The sequence below is a fragment of the Lepidothrix coronata genome, unplaced genomic scaffold, assembly GCF_001604755.1.
Source record: "Lepidothrix coronata isolate B3197 unplaced genomic scaffold, Lepidothrix_coronata-1.0 Scaffold32, whole genome shotgun sequence".
Taxonomy (NCBI): Eukaryota; Metazoa; Chordata; class Aves; order Passeriformes; family Pipridae; genus Lepidothrix; species Lepidothrix coronata.
The window spans coordinates 2293214-2314195 of record NW_016690212.1 but is presented as its reverse complement, the minus strand read 5'-3'; the positions used below and the strand labels follow the sequence as shown (position 1 = coordinate 2314195).

The 20982-nt window shown below is 35.0% G+C and overlaps 1 long non-coding RNA gene across 2 annotated transcripts; it reads left to right on the top strand.

Moving 5' to 3' along the window:
• The first annotated feature begins 9741 nt into the window (after positions 1–9741).
• Positions 9742–15513, top strand: LOC108495646. Of its 2 annotated transcripts, XR_001874184.1 has the most exons (5): positions 9742–9854; positions 10744–10823; positions 13485–13616; positions 14526–14600; positions 15232–15513. It is a non-coding gene; the product is annotated as an uncharacterized LOC108495646 (long non-coding RNA). The 2 variants fall into 2 exon arrangements; XR_001874183.1 differs by lacking the exon at positions 15232–15513 and having other exon boundaries at positions 13485–15056.
• Positions 15514–20982: the final 5469 nt, after the last annotated feature.

The window sequence follows — 20982 nt, the reverse complement described above, 5'->3', positions numbered from 1 at the left end:
TAAGAGAAGAAACAGTTAATATGGAGGAAATAGCAGACTGTGTATAAAAAGTAAACCAGAAACTCCTTTTAAACTTTAACTATAAAAGGACATGGCAACTTATATTTCAGGGAATAAATTTACCACTGTCTGAACTGGAAAAAACCACCCCTACTATGAGCAGGATGGTTTTAATCACTTCTTGTTCCTGAATCTCTAACATCTACTACTAGCCACTGGGTCAATGATAGGAGAGTGAGCTGACAAGATAATTGCTCCTGTCTACTGCCAGAGCAGCTGACCAATGACCCTCTAGACCTGACACTGACGAGAAGACCTTAAGTCCATGCCTCTAGGTCTCCTTGTTTTTCTTTGCTCCAAAACTTCATTTCAGGTCTCTAAGATTAAATGAGTTAGATTTTTCTTTAAGGCATATTTATGTGGATTTTTTCAGACAAATCAGTAACTTTCTCCTGAATTTCAGGGTACAGGTTTGTCCTCTGGAGGTATGTCTGTCTCTGTGAGAGAGAACAACTTAAGAAAATGGAATTCTTGAAGATATGTGTTTTAGGATACCAAAATTTCTTGCTTTAAGCTTGATTATTCCTACTTATTTTCCAAACAGAAGTAAATCACAAATCTGTTGTACATTGGTCTACAAAAGGCATAGAAATATGATATGCAGTAGAAATGACTAAAATATCAGAAATTTTAAGCTATGGGAAATACTTTTAAATTTTTTTATATATATATGGATTAGAAACCAAAGAGATCAAATGAGCACAATTATGTAAAGTATTGTTGCTGAGTGTCTTGCAATGCTGTTTGTTTTTTGGATTTATATGTATTACTTTCTGTCAGCTAATACTTTAATAATAAGAAGAAAGGATTTATTATCACTACAAGAACCTGAATTGCACTTGAAAAATTGTCTTTAGCCAAACGTTCTTTATAGGAGATAAGTGGGAGAAGTCATACTAAGTCTCAGCAGCTGTATCAAACTGAGGGCTACTTACAAAAATATTCTTACCATGCAGCTGCAGAAATAACAGTAGTATATATATGTGACAGATTGAGCTAAGATAAAGTGTGATTCTACTTCAACTGTAATACAAATGGGAATAGCAGGTACAAGCTCTGTAATATACGCCAAAAGTAAAGTCACTTGAAGAGCTATACGGAATACTGATAAAACACCCCAAGAAAAAAAATTCCCAGTATACAAAAAAGGTGCAAAGGAAGCAGGAGGAGGCTTGTTATGGCAAAAATAATAGTAGAAAGAAGAAAAGGCACCCCTCTGTTTCTCATCTAATGATTTCAGTTTGTACAGGTTACTCGAGCACACCCTATTGATGTTCAGACTTTAAACTTGTTTTAACTTAGGCATATACCTTATGGATAACTTTTAGGATATTATTGAAAATATCGTCTTTAATTCTCTGAATAACCAGAAGACAAAGGTGCCTTTGAAGACCTCTACCAGGACAGTCTTTCTGCCTAAGTGTTCAAACATAAGCAGACACAACCTTTTTCTGTAGATTTTCAAAGGCATCTTCTTCTCCCCAGTGACTATTGACATTTTATTTGAGAGCACTGCTTTGTTCCTCTACCATCTACATTTTAGGCATTAGAGCATTGATGGAGTCATGCAGGTTAGTCAAGCAAACTCACCATGTGTTGTTAGTAAAACTGGAGGAAATACATTGGTGCAGAGACATAAAATTTGTACCTATCTCAGGCATTAACAAAATTATATGTTTATTAAATAAGTAGAATTACTAGTTTCAAAAACTTAGGATCTAACCATGTCAGACTCATCTGAAACATGAAAATAAACTTGTTCAGTGTTCTTTCACTTTGCAAAGCTCCAGATACATAAATTATTATTGTTATTATATTCTTATGTACTAATCAACAAGGTAATAATTTTTCTCTCATGATGCAGACCTGCAGGGAAAGAAATTACACAGGGACTGATCGAATTAATTGCACAAAAAAAGGTATTACTGCATACAAAAGTACAAGAATCAAGGTTGCAGAGTTTTTCTCAGATGGCATATTGGACTCTTCTCTTTTGAACGACCGGGCAAATAAGACTTTACTTTTCTGATAATGTTTTCTGGTTTATTTGAAACATATGACATATGACAGGGATGAGGTTTCATTCTTCTCAGGAAACATACAGTTGCAGAAGTACGCTGGCCTAAAGTGTAACTATAAATAGGCATCAAGAGATATCTGAACCTGCATCTTACTACATTCTGTTTAGTTTCATTTAATTTGCTTTTATTTTCTTTTATAGCAGGGAAATATAGTAGCTACTCCTTTACATGCTTCCTTGTGATGTCAATTCACACCAACATAATTTAGAACAAGCGAAAATTTAAAGCAGCATAATTTAGAACAGCAAAAAGGCAAATATTTATAAATTCAACTAGATAAGGCACATGCCAATGATCTTTGACCTTCTCTTTGAATGATCAACCCATCCATTTTGAGTGCATTTCTGCTCCATCTAGCAACAGCTCCTGCACAGACTTTTCATGAATTAATTACCTCAGACAAACACACCCATTCAGAATCAACTGGATATTTTTTGACATCTCCCAGCTCCATAAATTTTCAAGGAGAGTCAATCTGATTCTCATTCAACTTTCTTTCTAAAGCAATATTAAACTTTTAACCAAATACATTAAAATACTATGAGCCTTAAGACACTATGAACCAGTCTGTTTTCATGAAGAAATTGCTCATTAAAGCAGAAGGAAAGCAAAATGGATTAAGCCAAATTAACAGAAGAGGGTGCCACTTGCTTAAGGGGAACAATTTTCACATATTAGTAGAAAGATTACTACCTATTTGCCCTGCACTGAGAAGACTTTAGAGATCATAAAGCAATTCTGAATTAGTACTAGGTATTAAAATAAAATTCATGGATGAGAAACTTGTATTGCTCTCAACATAAGAGTTTTTCTTCTATGGTGTTCTGATATTCCTAGGAGATGAAGACGCTTTAAAGCCTTATTTGTTTCCCATGTCCACAGTTCAATTTCATAGCTTGGAATTTGTAAGAGAAATATACTTCCATTCATCCCTAGTTTCTCTGACCATATTGGATACTATTTTGCTGGTTTTACCTGTTTGCAGACAAATTAGATAATCTAGTTTTCAGGAGCAGCTCTTCATCCTCTTCTATCCATAGGGAGAACTGAAATGACTTTTGGGAAAAATTAGGATCCTTACACTTTCTCACAAAGTCTTGCCCTTTAGTACCTAGATATTCAAAGTAGTATTTTCACTATGAAGAATGTGTAAAAGATTCAAAAGCATCTGTTTCACATTAAGAAATTCTCATAATGTCTCTTTGTATCAAGGGACACTAACTTGTAAGCTTTGGTATGGAACGACAAGTCTGGAGGAAATGAAATTTAGCTTTAGAAGTCAGGTCTTTCACGCATGAATATTCTCTTTATTCAGACTTGAACTCTCTTTTAACTCAGCTTCTGTGATCTGTGCACTATACTTATTCCATCTGCACAGATTAATTTAGAATATTAGCCACCATGTTCTTCCACTAATCCCCCAGATTACTAGGTCAGTGGAGCTCAAGAGAGAAGCAAAAAAGAATTAAAATGGGGAGTGTAGAGGTAACCCACTCAAGACAGCTGCTAAGGTGAAGCAAGCAGGGTTTTTTTTGTTTTTTTTTTCAAAAATACTCCTTCAGACTCCATATGAGGAATTTGAAAAGGAGTTCACCTGAAGGAAGAAATGTAAAAAATTTGAATTAAGCAAGAAAATCATAGAATCACAGAATCATAGAATGGTTTGGGTTGAAAGTGATCTTAAAGATCATCTAGTTCCAACCTCCCTGCCATGGGTATGAACACCTTCCACTAGACCACGTTGCTCAGAGCTCCATCCAACTTGGCCTTGAAAACTTCCAGCGATGGTGCATCTACAACTTCTCTGAGTTCCAGTGACTCACCTTCACATTAAATATTTTTTTCCTAATATCTAATCTAAACCTACCCTCTTTCAGTTTAAAACCATTCAGCCTTGTGCCATCACTACATGCTCTTGTAAATAGTCCCTCTCCATCTTTCTTGTAGGCTCCCTTCAGGTACTGGAAGCCCGCAATTAGGTCACCTCTAAGCCTTCTCTTTTCCAGGCTGAACATTCCCCATTCTCTCAGCCTTTCCTAATGGGAGAGGTGCTCTGTCTGTCTAAGAGATTTGATGGCTCCTCTGGACTCGCTCCTTCCTGTGCTGAGGACCCCAGAGATGGATGCAGCACTCCCGGTGCGCTCTCACTGGAGGAGAACAGAGGGGCAGAATCACCTCCCCTGACCTGTTGGTCATACTCCTTTTGATGCAGTCCAGGATCAGCTGGCTTTCTGGGCTTTCTGGGCTTCGAGCACACGGTGCAGGGTCATGTTCAACCTATCAATGAACATCCCCAAGTCCTAATACAGGATTACTTTCTGAAAGTCAGCAGAATATGAGATGTTTTGACAAGGAAACAGTGTTTCTGATCATACTTTGAATTCTAGGTTCTAGTTCAAAAGATTTTGATGATGAAAACTAATGCCTTAAGCCCCTAATGTTTTTTTTTTTCATTTTTCTAATATTGGTAAGCCTTATAAGTTTTATAAGTAGATTTTAAAAGCAGCAACCCTCCCTCCCTTGTCCCTTGTCCCTTTCCCTCTAGCACCCTTAGTTTACACATTCCTTAACCCTCTTACCCCATTCTATGCTCCCTATATCACTCCTATCCCCGAATCCAGTAGAAATGTTTAGTCTTTTGTCAAGGCAAGGCCTAGATTGTTGGCAGAACAGCATATCAAGGCCTAAACCACAGAACACGGTCAAAAACTGGGTGACTATGTACCCTTTCTGCTCTGATGAAGATGAAGATGGGATAAACAGAGGGTCCCAAAAAGCCCCCAGACCCATTTTCAGGGGGTGGACCCGGGGCGGTCCAGAGTAAAGGCCACAGGGTGGACACATCTGGGATTGGATGGATGGTATTATAAAATGTAACATCTCAGGCACGGCCTGCACGCATCTTGTAACATCTTAGCCTTGGCAAAATAAACCCTTTCTTATCTCACCCCTAATTAACTGCTCCAGGAGATTTTTTTCAGCACCTAACTCCCATGGCAACAAAACAAAAAACAAGTCATGAAAGTATATGTTTAATTACGTTTTAGGTCTGGAAGAATATGCTCTTCCGAAATTGTCTTAACTGAAGACTAATGAACATAAATTCAATTTACTTAAAAAGAGGTTAAGAGGAAATTATTCTCAAAAGCTGCAGTATGACATGTGAATTTAAACCCTGTAAGCCTCCTAAAGATATACGTTCTTGGTATTACTTACTTGGCCTTTTAGAGCATAGAACTGAGATTTTCAAATGTGAAGTTTAAGGAGAAAAAGGCCAAAAAATATTAATCGATGATTATTTCTAAAAACAATGTTGATGTACTGGGTCTGAACTACAAATACACTGCTATTCTGTCCAAATCTGCACAGTGATACTTTGTCCTACCTCATATGTGTTTACTAAATTCAGTGTTTAGTAGATTTTGATGAGAACCTTGGACATATGCCTAATATGTCAATATTACCCTGTTGTCACATACATTTTGAAATGAGAGATGTTAAAGACAGCACCACATGACATGCTGAGAAAAACTTCAGCATGAGAAGAGCTAAAGAAGGTGTTTTTATTTTAATTTTCTGACCTGTCATTTTTTCTAGCAATAATTCTCCTACAGAGCTCTCAGTTCAGGAACTTTTCTTGTATATAGTATGCCTATGATGCAGTCACTGCAGTGTGGTGCAGTGAGATGTAGGCTAATACATGTTGAGTTCTCATTTTCCACAGATGAAGTTATTCAGCTTAATGTTAGGCTAAGTGTGTCTTTGCAGTGACTGCAATAAACAGCTTGCCAAGGATCTATTGTTCCTTTCATCAACAGTGGAATATTAATTGTAATTAGGGTTTGATTTGGAACAGAATTAGAAACCTTAGAGGAGAATTCTGAAAGGAATTTGGAGTCTCAAATCTCTTTCTTGTGTTTTTGTAATTGTGCTAATTATGAAAGACAGGTGTAGTTAGGCCTAAAAGATGTTGAAGAGAGTTTTCATATCTATTTCACTTGGACCAAGTTTTGTATATTTATTTCTAATTGTGTTGGTAAAAAATAAAAGGGAATGGTAAAGAAAATTGGGAAACATGCTGTATTCTTCTCATGTAAAATATAATTTATTGTAGAACCTATTCTTTCAAGAAGTTTTCAGGATATCTGAATTTCCTTTCTGAAATTGCTGGACTGAATGAAACCCATAATAGCTCATGTGAAGGATTTAAGAAGACAAGAAAGACAGTTTGATATTTTAGGATGTGTCTCCTGTGGAAGTGTTTTATGGTAGTATGAAATCATCTGTGATAACAATGGTTTTAAATGGATACATCCAATAGGACATAAACGGAGAAAGAGAGAAAAGAGAAAGGGAGAGAAGAGAAGAGAAGGAAGAAAGGAAGGAAGAAAAGAAAGGAAAGGAAGGAAAGGAGGGAAGGGAGGGAAAGGAAGGAGGGCAAGGAAGAAATGAAGGAAAATAAACCATCCAAAAAGTTCAAAATCCTTTGTTCTTCATGCTCAAATGCTCTGGGAGAGGCAAATCTTATTCAAACATGATTATTTAGATTCTTCTGAATTTGAGAAGATGCATGGAGATCAACTGGGTCCCATGAAGAAATCTACTGGTCTGTAGGCCCTGTAGATCAGGCAAAACCGGAACAAGGCAAGAAGGTGCGTTTCTGAGAGTATATGTAAAGCTTCATTGGAAAAAATCTGTAATACTAAACCTGAAATTTTCTTCAAACATGTATTATGAAGTGGTGAATATTACAATAAAGTAATACTCATTTAAATAATGTACTATTTTATGAGTAGGAAAATATTATTCTGTTCTAACTTATGTAATCAACAGACTCATTTTTCTTTAGGCATAACCTAAGTATCAGTGTTATTTGTATTCATTTCTGCTTTAATTGTGTTTCAATTTTAAAATTAAAAAAATAAATCTTTGTTTATTAGAATCTTCATTTTCGTATAAGACCATGGTTATAGTTAACAAGAATAAGAATAGAATTTATTAAATGAGTAGAAGATTATACCTTTGAACATCTAGGTACTTCTGAAATTTTAGTTAATTTAACTAAGAGAAGAATTCTCTATATACATAGAGAGCAAAGTGCAAGAGCTATGATAAATCATACAGATTTATAGAGAAGTTTGACCCGAATGTATTATATTGTTTTTTTAGATCAGATGGAAAGTAAAGCAAAAATGATGTCACTACGTAATCCTTTCATATAACAAATGTAAGAATTTTTAGGTAACTTAAAATAAGAATACATGTGAGACAATTGGTCACAAAAAAGATCAGATTTTAAATTCCTTCTAAGATATGTTTGAAACAGGTTTTGAACTCATCCTGGAGGCTGATTTTCTGGTTTTGCATAGACTTTTTGTTCAGTTTTTGTGAGTCTCTTCACCATTTTGATACCTGTTGAACATGTATAGCTATGGCTTCCAGTTTAACTAGTCTCTTCTAAGGCTTAATATGTATACGTAGAATTCCTATACATTTTTGGATGAATAATGGAAGAGGACTGCATCCCTCTGTCTGCCTTGAAAATAAAATTCAAATTTTCTCAATCATAGGTATAAATTATTTTTAGGTAATCATATGAAGATTTTCACTATAAACTAAGCTTAATCTCTTTGATTCAGGATCACCAATATATTAAATATATTGTGCTTTTCAGATGGTATATTATGAAATATTTCTTCAAAAATATGCAAATTGCTTTTCTCAAGTGATTCACTTATTTTTTAGGAAATACAAGCATTATATGAAAGCTGTATGTTTAGGAATGACACTTGTAACTTACAAAACTTACAATATAACTCACAAAACTTACTATATAAATCACTTTGACATTTTAGATAAGTATCATATTCTCTTTCCTTTTGTGAAAAGAAAGAGAGTTGCTTTTAACATGGGAAAGATAAAAAATATCTGAGTGAATTTTTAATAGATTTATAGCCAGAAACTGAAAAAAGATGAAGTCTTCATGGATGGAAATGACCTTGCAATTTAGACTGTGCAAAACTTTAAACAACCATGGCTGCTTCTGCTTACATATTCATCTTAGTCTTATAATGCCATTGGTGTCACATATTTAATTCATATATTTAATGCAGATGTTATGGAGCATAGTGTCTTGAATGAGTTCACTAGATTTATTTTCCTACAAAGTCTTAGACAGGATTAATGCAATAACCTTTTATCTTTAAATTTGAATATAGGAACAGATCTATATTTGCAAAATTGTTGTGATGAGCTCATTTTAAGTAGTGGTTATTATGCAAATTTAAGAAATACTCCTTTCATCAGCTTCACACAGATCATCGTACAGGAGATCAGGAAGGTTAAAAGAGAAAATGCCACCAAGTCTCTTTTATGGATTCAAAGGAACATTTAATTTATCTTTACTCTACAGTCTCTCTTCCTGTGGAAGAAAGGGGAAAAAAAAGGAAAAGAAATAATTTGTAGAGTTCCTGCAATAATTTCCGATGTCCTTCCTGGAGAGTCCATATCTTCCCTGGAAACAATAATGTTTCCTACCAAAAAGCAGTATAACATAATAGCAGTCTTCACAGTGTCTCTTGAAAGACAATGAGACATACAAGATACTTAGGGCAAGTTATCCAGTTTAGTGGTTTTTTCCTTTTATTGTTTTGAATGTGCAAATATGCACCTCTCTTTTCACTTAGACTCCTTTTTACATTTCACAACTGGATGAAGTACTAAAGCATTTGTTGACTCATTCTTTCCCCCATTGATAGAGACAGATTTCATACAAAACAAAGACTTTCCATTTATGAAAAAAGTTTTGGGTGTGATGGTCCTGGAAAATGTGGTTAAAAAAGTATGAATATTCACTTATTTGGAGAAGATAATTAATGTCAACGGGGTTCACTTCCTCTGTTATTAACAATAAAATACAACTGTTTCTAAGAAGCGAATTAGTAAAACAAAAAACTAAAACTGGATTTGTAACTCATCATCAATAACTTCCACTCACAGACTTATACTGAAAACCTCTTTTTAAGACTTCACACTCACCTGTTCTGGGAGCAGAATAAACTTATTTGGTGAATCATTCAAGAACAGAAATTATTAGAAAAATAAGTATAGCAAGAGGGAATTGACTGGAATAATGGAGTAAAACTGCAGTAAAACATTAGTGAGGTAACAAATTGAAGAACTATAAAATCAAAGAATCACAGGATGGTGATGGTGGCAAGGACCTCTGGAGATCATGCAGTCCAAAATCTTTCCTCAAAACAGAGTCAGCTAGAGTAGCTTTTTCAGTACTCTGTTGAGCTGGTCTTGAACATCTCCAAAAACAAACACTCCACAACTTTGGGCAACTTATTCCAGGATTTGATCACAGTCAAGCTAAAGAAGTAGAATTTCTTGTATTTCAGTTTGTGTCTAATAGCTGTTGTTCTTTCACTGGACACTACTGACTCTAGCTCTTCAATTTTAGTTCCCCATCAAGGTTTTATACACATGGAGCCTTATCTCCTTCAGTTCTCTCAATCTCTTCCCCGTATGACAGATGTTCCAGTCCCTCGGAGACCATGGCCCTTCACTGGCCTTGCTCCAATATGTCCATGTGTCTTATGCTCTCAGAGCCCAGGCTGTCCACACCACCCCAGATGTTTCTCGCCAGCACTGAGCAGAAGGGAAGGATCATCTTCCTCAAGCTGCTGTCACTCTCATGCAGCCTAACAGGTAGGTGGCAATCTTCGTCACAGGGGCACAATGCTGACTTGTGGTCAACTTGTTGTCCACCAAAATCCCTGGTCCTTTCCTGCAGAGCTTCTTTCCAGCCAGGCTTCCTCAGCCTGTACTGGTGCATGGGACTATTACTCTTCAGATGTTGGACTCCAAAATTCCTTTTGTTGAACTCCATGATTTCCCTATCAGTTCATTTTGTCAGGCTGTTGAGGTTTCTTGAACTGGTCTATCAGTCACTTCTAAAGAAGCAGTTACATTTTGCCGTTTGTCTTATGTTTTTTGGGGTATAGGAAGGATAGGAAAGCAAATGTTAAACCAATGAAAACTTCTCTGATTTGGAATCATATTTTTTCTTTGAGCATTATCCAATTGCTATAAAAGACAATTTCATAAAAAGCAATAAAAAAAAGAAAATTATCAGTGGATTTCACAGATTTATAAGATCCTTGTCAAAAATGAAATGCATAATTTGATGTTTCATATTCATGTGATTATGCAATATACCACAGCGTTAAATCTGTAAGTAGCACTGCTGTTAACACTTAGCATTCTGTAAGCCTACCTCAGTATGAATATGACCCAGTATAAGGATGGAGTTCAATATGTTCTATAAGCAGGCAGAGTTTACATCATCTGACTGACTCAGGTAACTGGACATTTTAGATGGTCACATGGAAGTGTTATGCTTTCTGGGGCATTTTAGTTGTACTTCAAAATTGCTTATTTGCATGAGCTGATGTTAGCTGACTGAAATAAACATTCAGCCTCAGCTAAAATACTCAGCTAAAATATTAGCAATTTATGCTGAGGCCAAGTAGCGCTTTAAATCTCCTGTGTCTGGGTGTGTGCCATAACACTCAAATACGTGTATTCTGGTTTTCAGAATCAAATCCATGAAGCAGTGGAAATTTCTGAAGATCACTTTACCAAATATAAAAATGATGGTGAATTCAAAGTGTGTTTGTAAGTTCCAGCACAGATTCACATCTTTTGTTTTCTTTCTGGGTGCTAGTACCTATCATTTTTTTTTGTTATGATAAGGATTCAATTATGAGGGCTTAGTAAATTTAATTGTAAACCCTGGCTCACATTTCTCATGATCTTCCACCTGAGGATATAGTCTAGTATGGTACAAAAAGATAAGAAATAGAGAGCATATCTAGAAATCTCTCAGATAAAGAAGACTGACATCCACCTTTTAGGCATCAGATAATGGATGTTTTTAATTGATGCCTGTAAAGAAGATCTTGAGACCACTCTAAATACAGGAGACCTCTACTTTACACTGTCTTTCTCTCTCTAAACCTTAATTTAAACTTACCATCAGTATGCACAAAGATGAAATTTTCTCTAATGCGTATGTTGACAATGTTCTCTTGACAAATGTTCTCTTTCTGTGAATGTGACTCAGATTGTCAGGGATTCACCATGCAAAGATATCCTTAGTTGCAAGTGACAATGATAGAAAAGAATTTAGCAGAGAGACTAAGGAGACTGCTCTAGATATATGATTTACAAACTTGAATATAATTCTGGAAAATTTAGAGTGGTAGCAGATAACCTACCTGAAGTTTTCCATGGTGTGATGTAAAAGCACTGAAATCCAATGCTGGGCTTGCAAAATGAATTCAAAAGCATGTTCAGCCTCTGACAGAAGTGTTCTGTCAATACAGAAGGCATAAGAAAAATTTGCAAAAGGGTATTTGTTAGTTTGCACACTACACAATTATCACTTCATAACTAGATGAACATATTGCAAGTGATGTCTTTTTCTAATGCATTGGACAGGAAAAAACCATTAGTATGTGACAAATATTGACTAAAACCAAAAAAAGATAAGCTAGTACTGCAACTCTTTTCCTCCAATTGAATTTAGAAGAGGGGGGAAAAGAAGGAAACATGCTATTCTAGCAAATGATCTTGTGACAATGCATGAAGAAATTGTAGGTCTATAAGCAATAACAGTTTTATTCTTATGAAATACAAAATCCAGAAAGAAAGTACATACAGAATTGTAAGAAAAGAAACAATATTTGACAGATATGACACACTGACTTGAGTTTTAACAGATTACAAACATAATTTTACTGGTAGGAAATTAGAAACATTGGAAAATGTTATGACTTTAAACACATTAAATCCAGAGTATCTGTAATGTAAAGTTTTGAAGAAACCAGTAATGATATTATGAGACTGATATTTGAAAAGCTGAAAAGTCAAATTCAATCTCATCTTTAATGCTAGTAAATTTTGGCATATCCCATGTGACAGGGATTCTATTTACCAAAATGCAGTTTACCAGGGTCTTGTAACTAGGTTATGTAATTAAAAAACTATGATTAAAAAAAAAAAGTTTTGTAAACTCATATATACACAGCAGGAAAAGTGAAAGGTCACATAATTGAATGTATTTATATCCACAAGATATGTAAATTGTATTTAACAGCAAAAGGCAGCAATATTTGGTAAACAGGATGTTGTGGTTTAAACCCAGCTGGTGACTAAACACCACACATTGCCTTGCTCACTCCCTCTCCATCCTTGTGGGACGGGGAGGAGAACCAGAAAAAAAAGGAAAAAGTAAAACTCCTGAGTTGAGATAAGAACAGTTTAAGAATTGAAACAAGGGGAAATATTATAACACTAATAATACTAATGATAATACCAATAATAATTATTGTATGAACAAACAAATTTTATGAGTGAATCTAATGAAAAAGAGAGAGAGAGAAATAAAACCCAAGAAAAAACAAGTGATGGACAATACAATTGCTCACCATGGCTAACTGATGCCCAACCCATCCCCAAACTGTGATCAGGGACTCCTGGACAACTTTGCCCCCATTTATATACTGAGTATGATGTTCTGTGGTATGGAATATCCCTTTGCCCAGTTTGGGTCACCTGTCCTGATCATGTCCTTCCCAACTTTTTGTGTATCTCCTCACTGGCAGAGCATAATACCCTGAAAAGTTTGTTATCAACATTATTCTCATACTCAATCAAAAAAAAGACACTGTACTACTTACTAAGAAGAAAAACAACTCTATCCAAGCTAAACCAGAACACTGGATCTTGTTCACATAATGTGTGTTACAAACACGTGTTACAAAATGCGACACCTACAGATGGAAAAAAGGCACCTTCATCTTTTCTTGAAAAAGGAGAAAGAAGATAGATTCAAAGTCAAAGAGGTTAGAAACAGATTATAGATGCAAGGGAACTAAACAACATCAAAGAATTCCTTAGGAAAAACAATACTTTAAATAAAACCTCCTGAGATGTTTTAGGGTATCAAGACAAAAGAATACAGATACTAATAGGATGCCGTAGACTTTATTTTAAACTTTTCATATCACCTATTTTCCTTTTAAGAGTGAGACATATGGATAGCTGGACTTTTAGAATCATAGAATTATTTAGGTTGGAAAAGATCTTAAGATCACTGAGTCCAATTGTTAACCTAACATGGCCAAATCCACTAAACCATGTCTCTAAGCGCCACATCTACAAACATTTTAAATACCACTAGGGACGGTGAATTAACTGCAAGGTTTATTTTCTAGTGTTTGTTCCTTCTTAAAGATTCATATTAGTTCTAAATTTTGACTTTTTATTTTTCAGGACCAGGAAGAGTACCGTGACTACATGTATCGACTTTGCAGAAAAGAGTGTTATTTGCTAGTTTGTCAGCTGAAATATCTGACTTTTGCTTTAGTAAACATATCATCTGGCTTTTGCTTTAGTATCTTTCGTGTAAGTGTCATGGTTACACTGAAGATGAGCACTACTTAAATAAGTTCAGGCAGTGCCCAATTGCATGCAAAGTATGATTCAAAGCTTTTATGGGTAAAAGCTATGCCATGGCAACTTTGCCAATCACCTGTGTATTGAAGTGCTCATGCAGACCCACCATTGAGGGTGTTTCTCAAGCACAACCTTCTGGCACCAGCGAACTAGAAATAGGTTTACTAACACTGTGGACAGTTGTTGATCTGCTGAGTCATGACAGAAAATGTACAGTAGCAAGGGGTAGCTTACGTTCCACCAGTACATATTTCTAATTTATGTTTTTGTCACCCAAGAAGTCCGTGATAAAAAACATTTCTTGCACAATGGAATTGGCATGGGATTGTATTAATTTTTCTTTTTCTTGATTGTATTCCAACAAGCCTAGTAAAACTTTAAGAGATCAGGGATAAGTTTTAAAAAAAATTAAGGGCTTGCTCTTTTGTGATGCCTAAGCATATCAAGTGAAAGGAAGCTATATTCTCTGAAACCACATGAATATAATAATTTCTTATAACACAATATTCAGGAAAAGGTATTTCTGTGCTAATTGCTCCTCATATTCTCTTCTACAAATTCATCCCCTTTTTTTTCTTTTTATAGCAGATCTAGACATTTGGATCTTTAAAACCAATTTAGTTATGTAAATGGCAGATTGAAGTGCCTTTTTTTCAGAGTTTGAGCAATGCTAGTTATTTATCAGTATTCTGCCAATACTGTCACAAGACTTTTCAATGCAGATTATTATCTTTCATGGACAGTGCCTTTATTATTTTTTGTATGGTAGAGATAATATTAGTGAATAGATTAAGAGGAGTTTTAGTTCTCCACCTTAATTTTCAATTTTATTTTTTATCCTTTCCTTTGCTCCACAAGTTAAAATCAACATCGCTGCGTCAAGAAGATTTGCTGTCAGCAATCTACTTCATGGATGCCAAGAGTGGCACATAGGTACAGTGTGAACAGCAAAGAACAGGGCTAATTGAGTACTGGGAGTTAAAACCTTTAAGGAAGAAAAATAATCGTGACAAAATTAGAGTGACGGATAATCTTTCTTTTCAGAGCCACAATACAGCTCATAAGCAAAGAAACAAATCTATTTTGTTTTGTGGCTATGTAATGCATATATTTTTGCATAAAATATTAACTGAATGGTTCAATAATTTCCTTACTAAATCAGTTACAAGTGACCTCCAAATGGCTACCTTTATTTAGTGCACAAATCCTTTCATAGGAATTAAAAATAGAGTGAAAAGAAGAAAAACAATTAGCCTGGCATGGATAGGATAGATAAACACTAGGACACAGAAAGGATGTTTCAGAAAGTTACAAAATTGCAACAGGGAGAGTTTATGTGTCAACATAGCCAAGAGGTTTAAAAAGGTATTTCATTCCACTGGTGTTATTTAGAAGACAAGCAGTTAAAATATATTTTATGTATTTTGTTAGGCAATTGCATATATCCATAAAGGACAAAACTAATCTTCTGGGTTCTGTATGGAAATAAAATCCAAAGTCACTGTGCCAGAGCTAATACTAAATAGATATTCATCAAATTATTTCCTCCTCTTTTTATGTTTAGCCTTCAAACAGGTGTGTGATAAACTGTACCCCCGCTTTTATAACAGAGAAAATAAAATTTTGTCAGACTCTCTTAGTTGGAGAGAAAATTTTCAAGTGTACATACACTTGGTGAAAATCACGGGAGAGCTGAGGGTGGTAAAGCGAAAAAGAAGACTGTGAGTTGGCAAGTGGCAGAAGAAAACCACTGGTTTCACAAATGGAAAAAAAAAAGAAATAAAAATATATTCTCCACTTCTGGTTCTGAACAGTGAATTTATTTTCACTTTCAGTTTAAGATTAACTCAAAAGAAGCCTATTAATTCAGGTTGGGATTTTACAGAGTCTGTGTTGGCTTATCTGTGCTTCCATTAGGAACAGCGAAAACTTTACTCTTCAACTCAATCAGCCTTAAAACATTCTTAACTGCTCTTGAAAATCTCCTGGTAGGTTACCTTAAGGATTTCCTACAATTGAAATAAAATCTGAATGCTTTGGAGTAGAAATACTTAACTTCTTATAATAGCCCACCCACTAAGTTCACTTGTCAATATGCTGCTAATATCACCTCAATACATAAGAGTACTAGAAAAGAGAACTACACTGTGCAGCATTATAATGCTTTTTCAGATGTAATCTACATATTAAAAGGAACATACAGTGGTGGTGGTTTGGTTGTTGGAGTTTTTTTTGTTGGTTTGGTTTTGGTTTTGGTTTTTTTTGTTGCTTTGTTTGGGGTTTTGGGGGGTTCCCTTTGGTGTTTGTTTTTTTCTTCTTTCATTCTTTTTTCCTCTTTGAGTTTGATTTTGTTCTTTTCTATTTTATCAAAGAAAACAAACTCAGGTTCATTTAGTCTTTTGTTTATAACAGCTCAGGATTCTATCTATGCTTTTCACCACATAAATTTCACTGGAGATATATAGATATGAAGTTGTAGATGTGATATAGTGTGCAATCATCCTTTCAGTGAAAGATTTGGTCATCCAACACATCCACAGCATAAGGGGGTTAAGAAGGATAGACAATCAGGTAAACAGTAGAATACATTGATCTCACAAATCTGGGTACAAATTACTGGCTCCCCTCTTTTGTAAAGACAGTTTCAATCTACTGACCAACAGAAGACCTCTGGCCCACAGAACATGGTCCTACATCCCAGGAGGGAGTCCTAGCTTCTAATTAAGTTGAACACAGTCAGCAGGCAGGGAAGGGGAGAACTTGGGAATGTGTTCACTTCTACTCTGTATGCTTAAAAGACCTTTTTTTCTTTATTGATACTGCTCTGATGGGAAATGCGTACCTGTTCCTGAAAACATGAGGTGTATCCAGGTAGGTGTCCATGCCACTAGGATACTTTCCTGATGGTTCTGCTGTCACCACAGTTCTTGCATTTTGGGCTACAAAGTGTCTTTCAGTGAAGATGTCTAATGACCTGCTGGTTACAGTACCCTGGGATGATTCCACTATGTAACTAGAGAGCAGTTACAGGCAAACTGAATTCTAAGTGAATGGATTTCCCATCGTTTCCTATGCATATAGGATTTTTACCTTGAGAAGCACTTAACCTGTTGTTACCCAAGTCCTAAGCACTTGAAATTTTGGTGTCAACCATCTAAGCCAGGCAGATCCCTTTCTATCCAGGGAAATCACCATGTAAATTTTCCAAACATAGCATTCCTCTGCAAACTTTGAAAGAGATGACACAATTGGAGAAGGCATCTACATGCATTTAAACAACTATTTCTCAATAGCTACCTTTGATTTATTATACAGTCCATTTCTAAAATAATTACACTATCTATTTTGCCATTCACATGGAGGATGTAAGGAAAGTGATCCTAGTAATTAACAGTTTAAATATCTTTTAATTCAAAACAACTGTTTCAGAATGAAGAAATAATTTCCAGCCAGGTGCTTGCTTAATCATTGTGTTAACATCATGTAGACGAGACTCCAGAAATTGTTTCAAGTAAAAGTAAAGTTGAAGAATTAGCCCTTCAGACTCAGTTTTCATAAGGTGGAAAAATTACATAAGCTTCATGTAATTCAGTGAATAAGTTTTCTGTTTTCTTCTGCGCATTCTTTCTCCAGGCTTTATCAGGAAAAATTAACTCTACTAAAACCTGCATGACTACTTGAAAATTTTGTAATGAATATGGTGCTTATGAGTTTGTATTGATTAAATATAACTTGAGGCTAAACCCAGTGTTTATTCACAGCAGAAGACTGTACTCATGAACAAAAATTTACCAAAGCCTGTATGGATTTCATCAACACTTTGTCATTACTGTCTTTTTTAATTTCTGTTCAGAAAATAATTAATGTTCTCTCACTTCTAATTTCTATTTAGAAATTTCTGTCCCACTAAAACATCTCTGAGTGAGAAGGCATTTTGTTTCAAAAATTCTTGGAGAATCATTTTCTCATGTAATAGGTACCCAGTTGGGCAGACATAGAGGGAGTATGTCATATAATCCTGCTCTTATGAGTTGTACTTAGAACATTTACAGGTGTTTTCAGTGTTAGCTGTTCATAATAACTAACTAATTAACATATTTATATTCAGCTAAATGTTGCTTTAGCTATCATTTTTACATAATTATTACTGATTTTAATAAACCTAAGCATGGAACTAGAACTCTCAGATCTCATTTTCCATTAAGTTCTTCAAGGTATGAAAAGCAAGGGAATGGCTGAGCTTGAATTTCTCCAGGAGTGATTTCTATGTCTTTTCCAGCATTCTACTTGACATAAAAGTAAGAAAAACATTTTTCTTTTAAATAGTATCTTGCATATAATGTTCATTAAGATACTTTCCTCCCAATAAACTTGTAATTGCTTCTAAATAATACTTGGGAAATAAACAAAAATGCAGTTTTCTAAAAGAATTTTGAAACAGTTATGACTATTGAATTGATTACATTTCCAAAATTTAGGAAAGAAGCTGTAAGAGAGCATTAGATTAGATGTTAGGAAGAAATTCTTTACTGTAAGGGTGGTGAGGCACTGAAACATCTTGCCCAAAGATTTGGCTGCCTCATCTCTGGGAGTGTTCAAGGTCAGGATAGAGCTCTGAGCAACCTGATCTAGTGGAAGGTGACCCTGCCCATGGTAGGATGGTTGGAACTGGGTGATCTTTAAGGTCCCTTCCAATCCAAACCATTCTATGATTCTATAATATTCACTATTATTTAATTTCCCCTCTGAAAGCCTGCACTAGGCTGCTAATGGCTGTCTTTAAACAATATACATAATAACTTAGTTCAAGATCCTTAAAAGTCTCTCATTTCTCAGTTATCCACTTTTCTCAAGATGCAGAAAGTATCCTCTACTAGAAACCAGGTAATTTCTCAGCATCTTGAAAAAGATGTATTTCTTTCTACGTTGCTTTTGGAATCTCTCAAGCATGTCATCTCCAGTATTATTTTGCTTTCAATTAATTCAATATTTAAATATTTTGCTCGTGAAAAGAGTTAGGACAGTGAGCAGAGGGGAGGAAACTGCATACAGTTGTGTCTTACTATGAAGCATAGGAACAGACCCCAAAACATAGATTAAAAGGCTATATTATCCTAACCTAGATAAAAACTATAACTCCTATGTCTACCTATGAATTCAGGAGATCCACGTATCTTTTCTCTTCCACATGAGAAACAAACATACTTCCACAGCTTTTTCATGTATAAGCTATAGACTGTTCATTCAAGTGTATTTTTGAGAATTAAGAAATGCAGATTTAATTCCTACAGAGAGAAAAGTGAGCTATCTTTAAGAATATAGCACACAATTCTTTATGACTTTGGCCTTTAGCTCCTTTTCCTCAGTTCTATCTCCTTAAAATATTGTGAGAATGATTACAATAAAGATAATGAGATACTCAGATGCTGTCATAAGGGGGCCTTACATACAGACTACTAAAATGGATAGGTTAAGATTAAACACTCCTCTGCTTCCTAATGATGTAATTAGAGAGCTTTTAAATTTAAATAAAACACCACTCAAAGTGTCTATCTCTGCTTTGTGAGTGACCTAGAAGACACATAACTGTGAAGATCACTAAGAGAACTCATTGAATAAAAATGCGAATAGTGAGAAACCAACCAGTGCTGTAAATATGAAAGTATATTCCTCTGTCACTTTTTTTCATTTAAAGAATTTCACGTTTCTCCTCTTGCAGTCTGAAATGGTTTTTTTCTCTTATGCTGAAAGCTTCCAAATCCTCAACAACTAAAATTATCTTTTCCCTCAATCCATGTTCACCTTATGGTAATACAGTGTGATAATTATAGCCTACAAGTAGCTGCACTGTTCACTGTGGCAACAAAGATTGGGGTAGATCCAGGCAATTTATCCTCTTGTATTAAAAAAAAAAAGAAAAGAAAAGAGTATTTAAAAAACTTGAAATATCACAGAACTTTTCTTTTGTTACCTATGAGGCTGAAAAAAATTTACATGGTAGGAGAAGGTCCACTGCCTGGGATTTCAATAATGGTATTTTGAAGTCAAAGACAACTGCTTCAATTATAGTGTATCTCACTCTCTTATTCTTGCTGAGCTATAATATAACACTACATAAAATCTTTATGTCACAGTAGATCACAGTGACTATGATTTCCAGCTTTCAAGCTTTTTCTTTCTTGTAAAATAGCTATAAAATACATTTGTTTCTGAAAAAGAAGGTAGCTGTGTAAAAGACATCTGTTCTATAATCAAGCAAAAATTTTGGTGGAGCAAAATCTACTACTGACAGATTATGGGGATATCCAAATTAAAAGTTAATGCCTCATTATTGGCCTGGTTTTGTAGAAATTTTGAGAGTAACTGGTTGTACCGGGTTTTCTTGAGATGGTGTTAATTTTCTTCATAGCAGCTGATATGATGCTATGCTTTGCATTTGTAACTGAAGAAGTGTTGATAACAAGCCAACATTTTAACTGTTGCTGAACAGTGCATGGCGTCAAGGTTTTCTCTGTTTCATACTCTACACATCCTGCCCTCTGTTCCATAAGTAGTCTTGGGGTAGGCAAGAGCTTGGAGAGGACACAGAATTATTAATATTTTTAACATAGTGTAGTTAGGCACAGCAGTATGCTGGATCAATGCCAAAAAATTCTTTTTGATATGGCCAAAAGGTGAATTAGAATTTTGGACCAGGAATGAATGCCAGACCTACAGAATGAAAACTGCATCATTCATAACAGAGTCCAGAAATAATTTTGGGGGAAAAAAGTTGAAAACAGACCAATGATTCACCAGCATGGTGTTTTTGCAAAAAGGAGTAGTATCATTCACAGAGGGGTAAAGGAGGTAAAAAGGTCACATTTGGATTAAGCATGTGTGACACTACTAGTAGAGTCATGCATAGAGCTGTGCATTCTTAAAAAAAAATAAAAAAGTAATTATTTTTAGAAGAAAAGAGAATTTATCTTATAATAAAACAACCAAAATGAGTAATTTAATTAAGTGCATAAACACTTTCACAAGAAAGAGTAGACATATACTACAAGAGTTTTCTATCTAGCAAACAAAAACATAACAATAACCAGAAAAAACCAAAGTCAGATAAATTCAAAGAACACTCAGAACAGTTACTCATTAAAATACAGCACGAAGAGAAACAAGCACAATTTTCATACCGTGATGTCTTCAGGTCAAAATAGGATGTCTCTCTGGAAGATGTACTTCCAACAAATGCAAGTTACTTGTCTAAGATAGGAGTAAGTGAAATTTTATATCCTGTGACCTAGTTGCATTTCCCATTGCAAAATCAAAG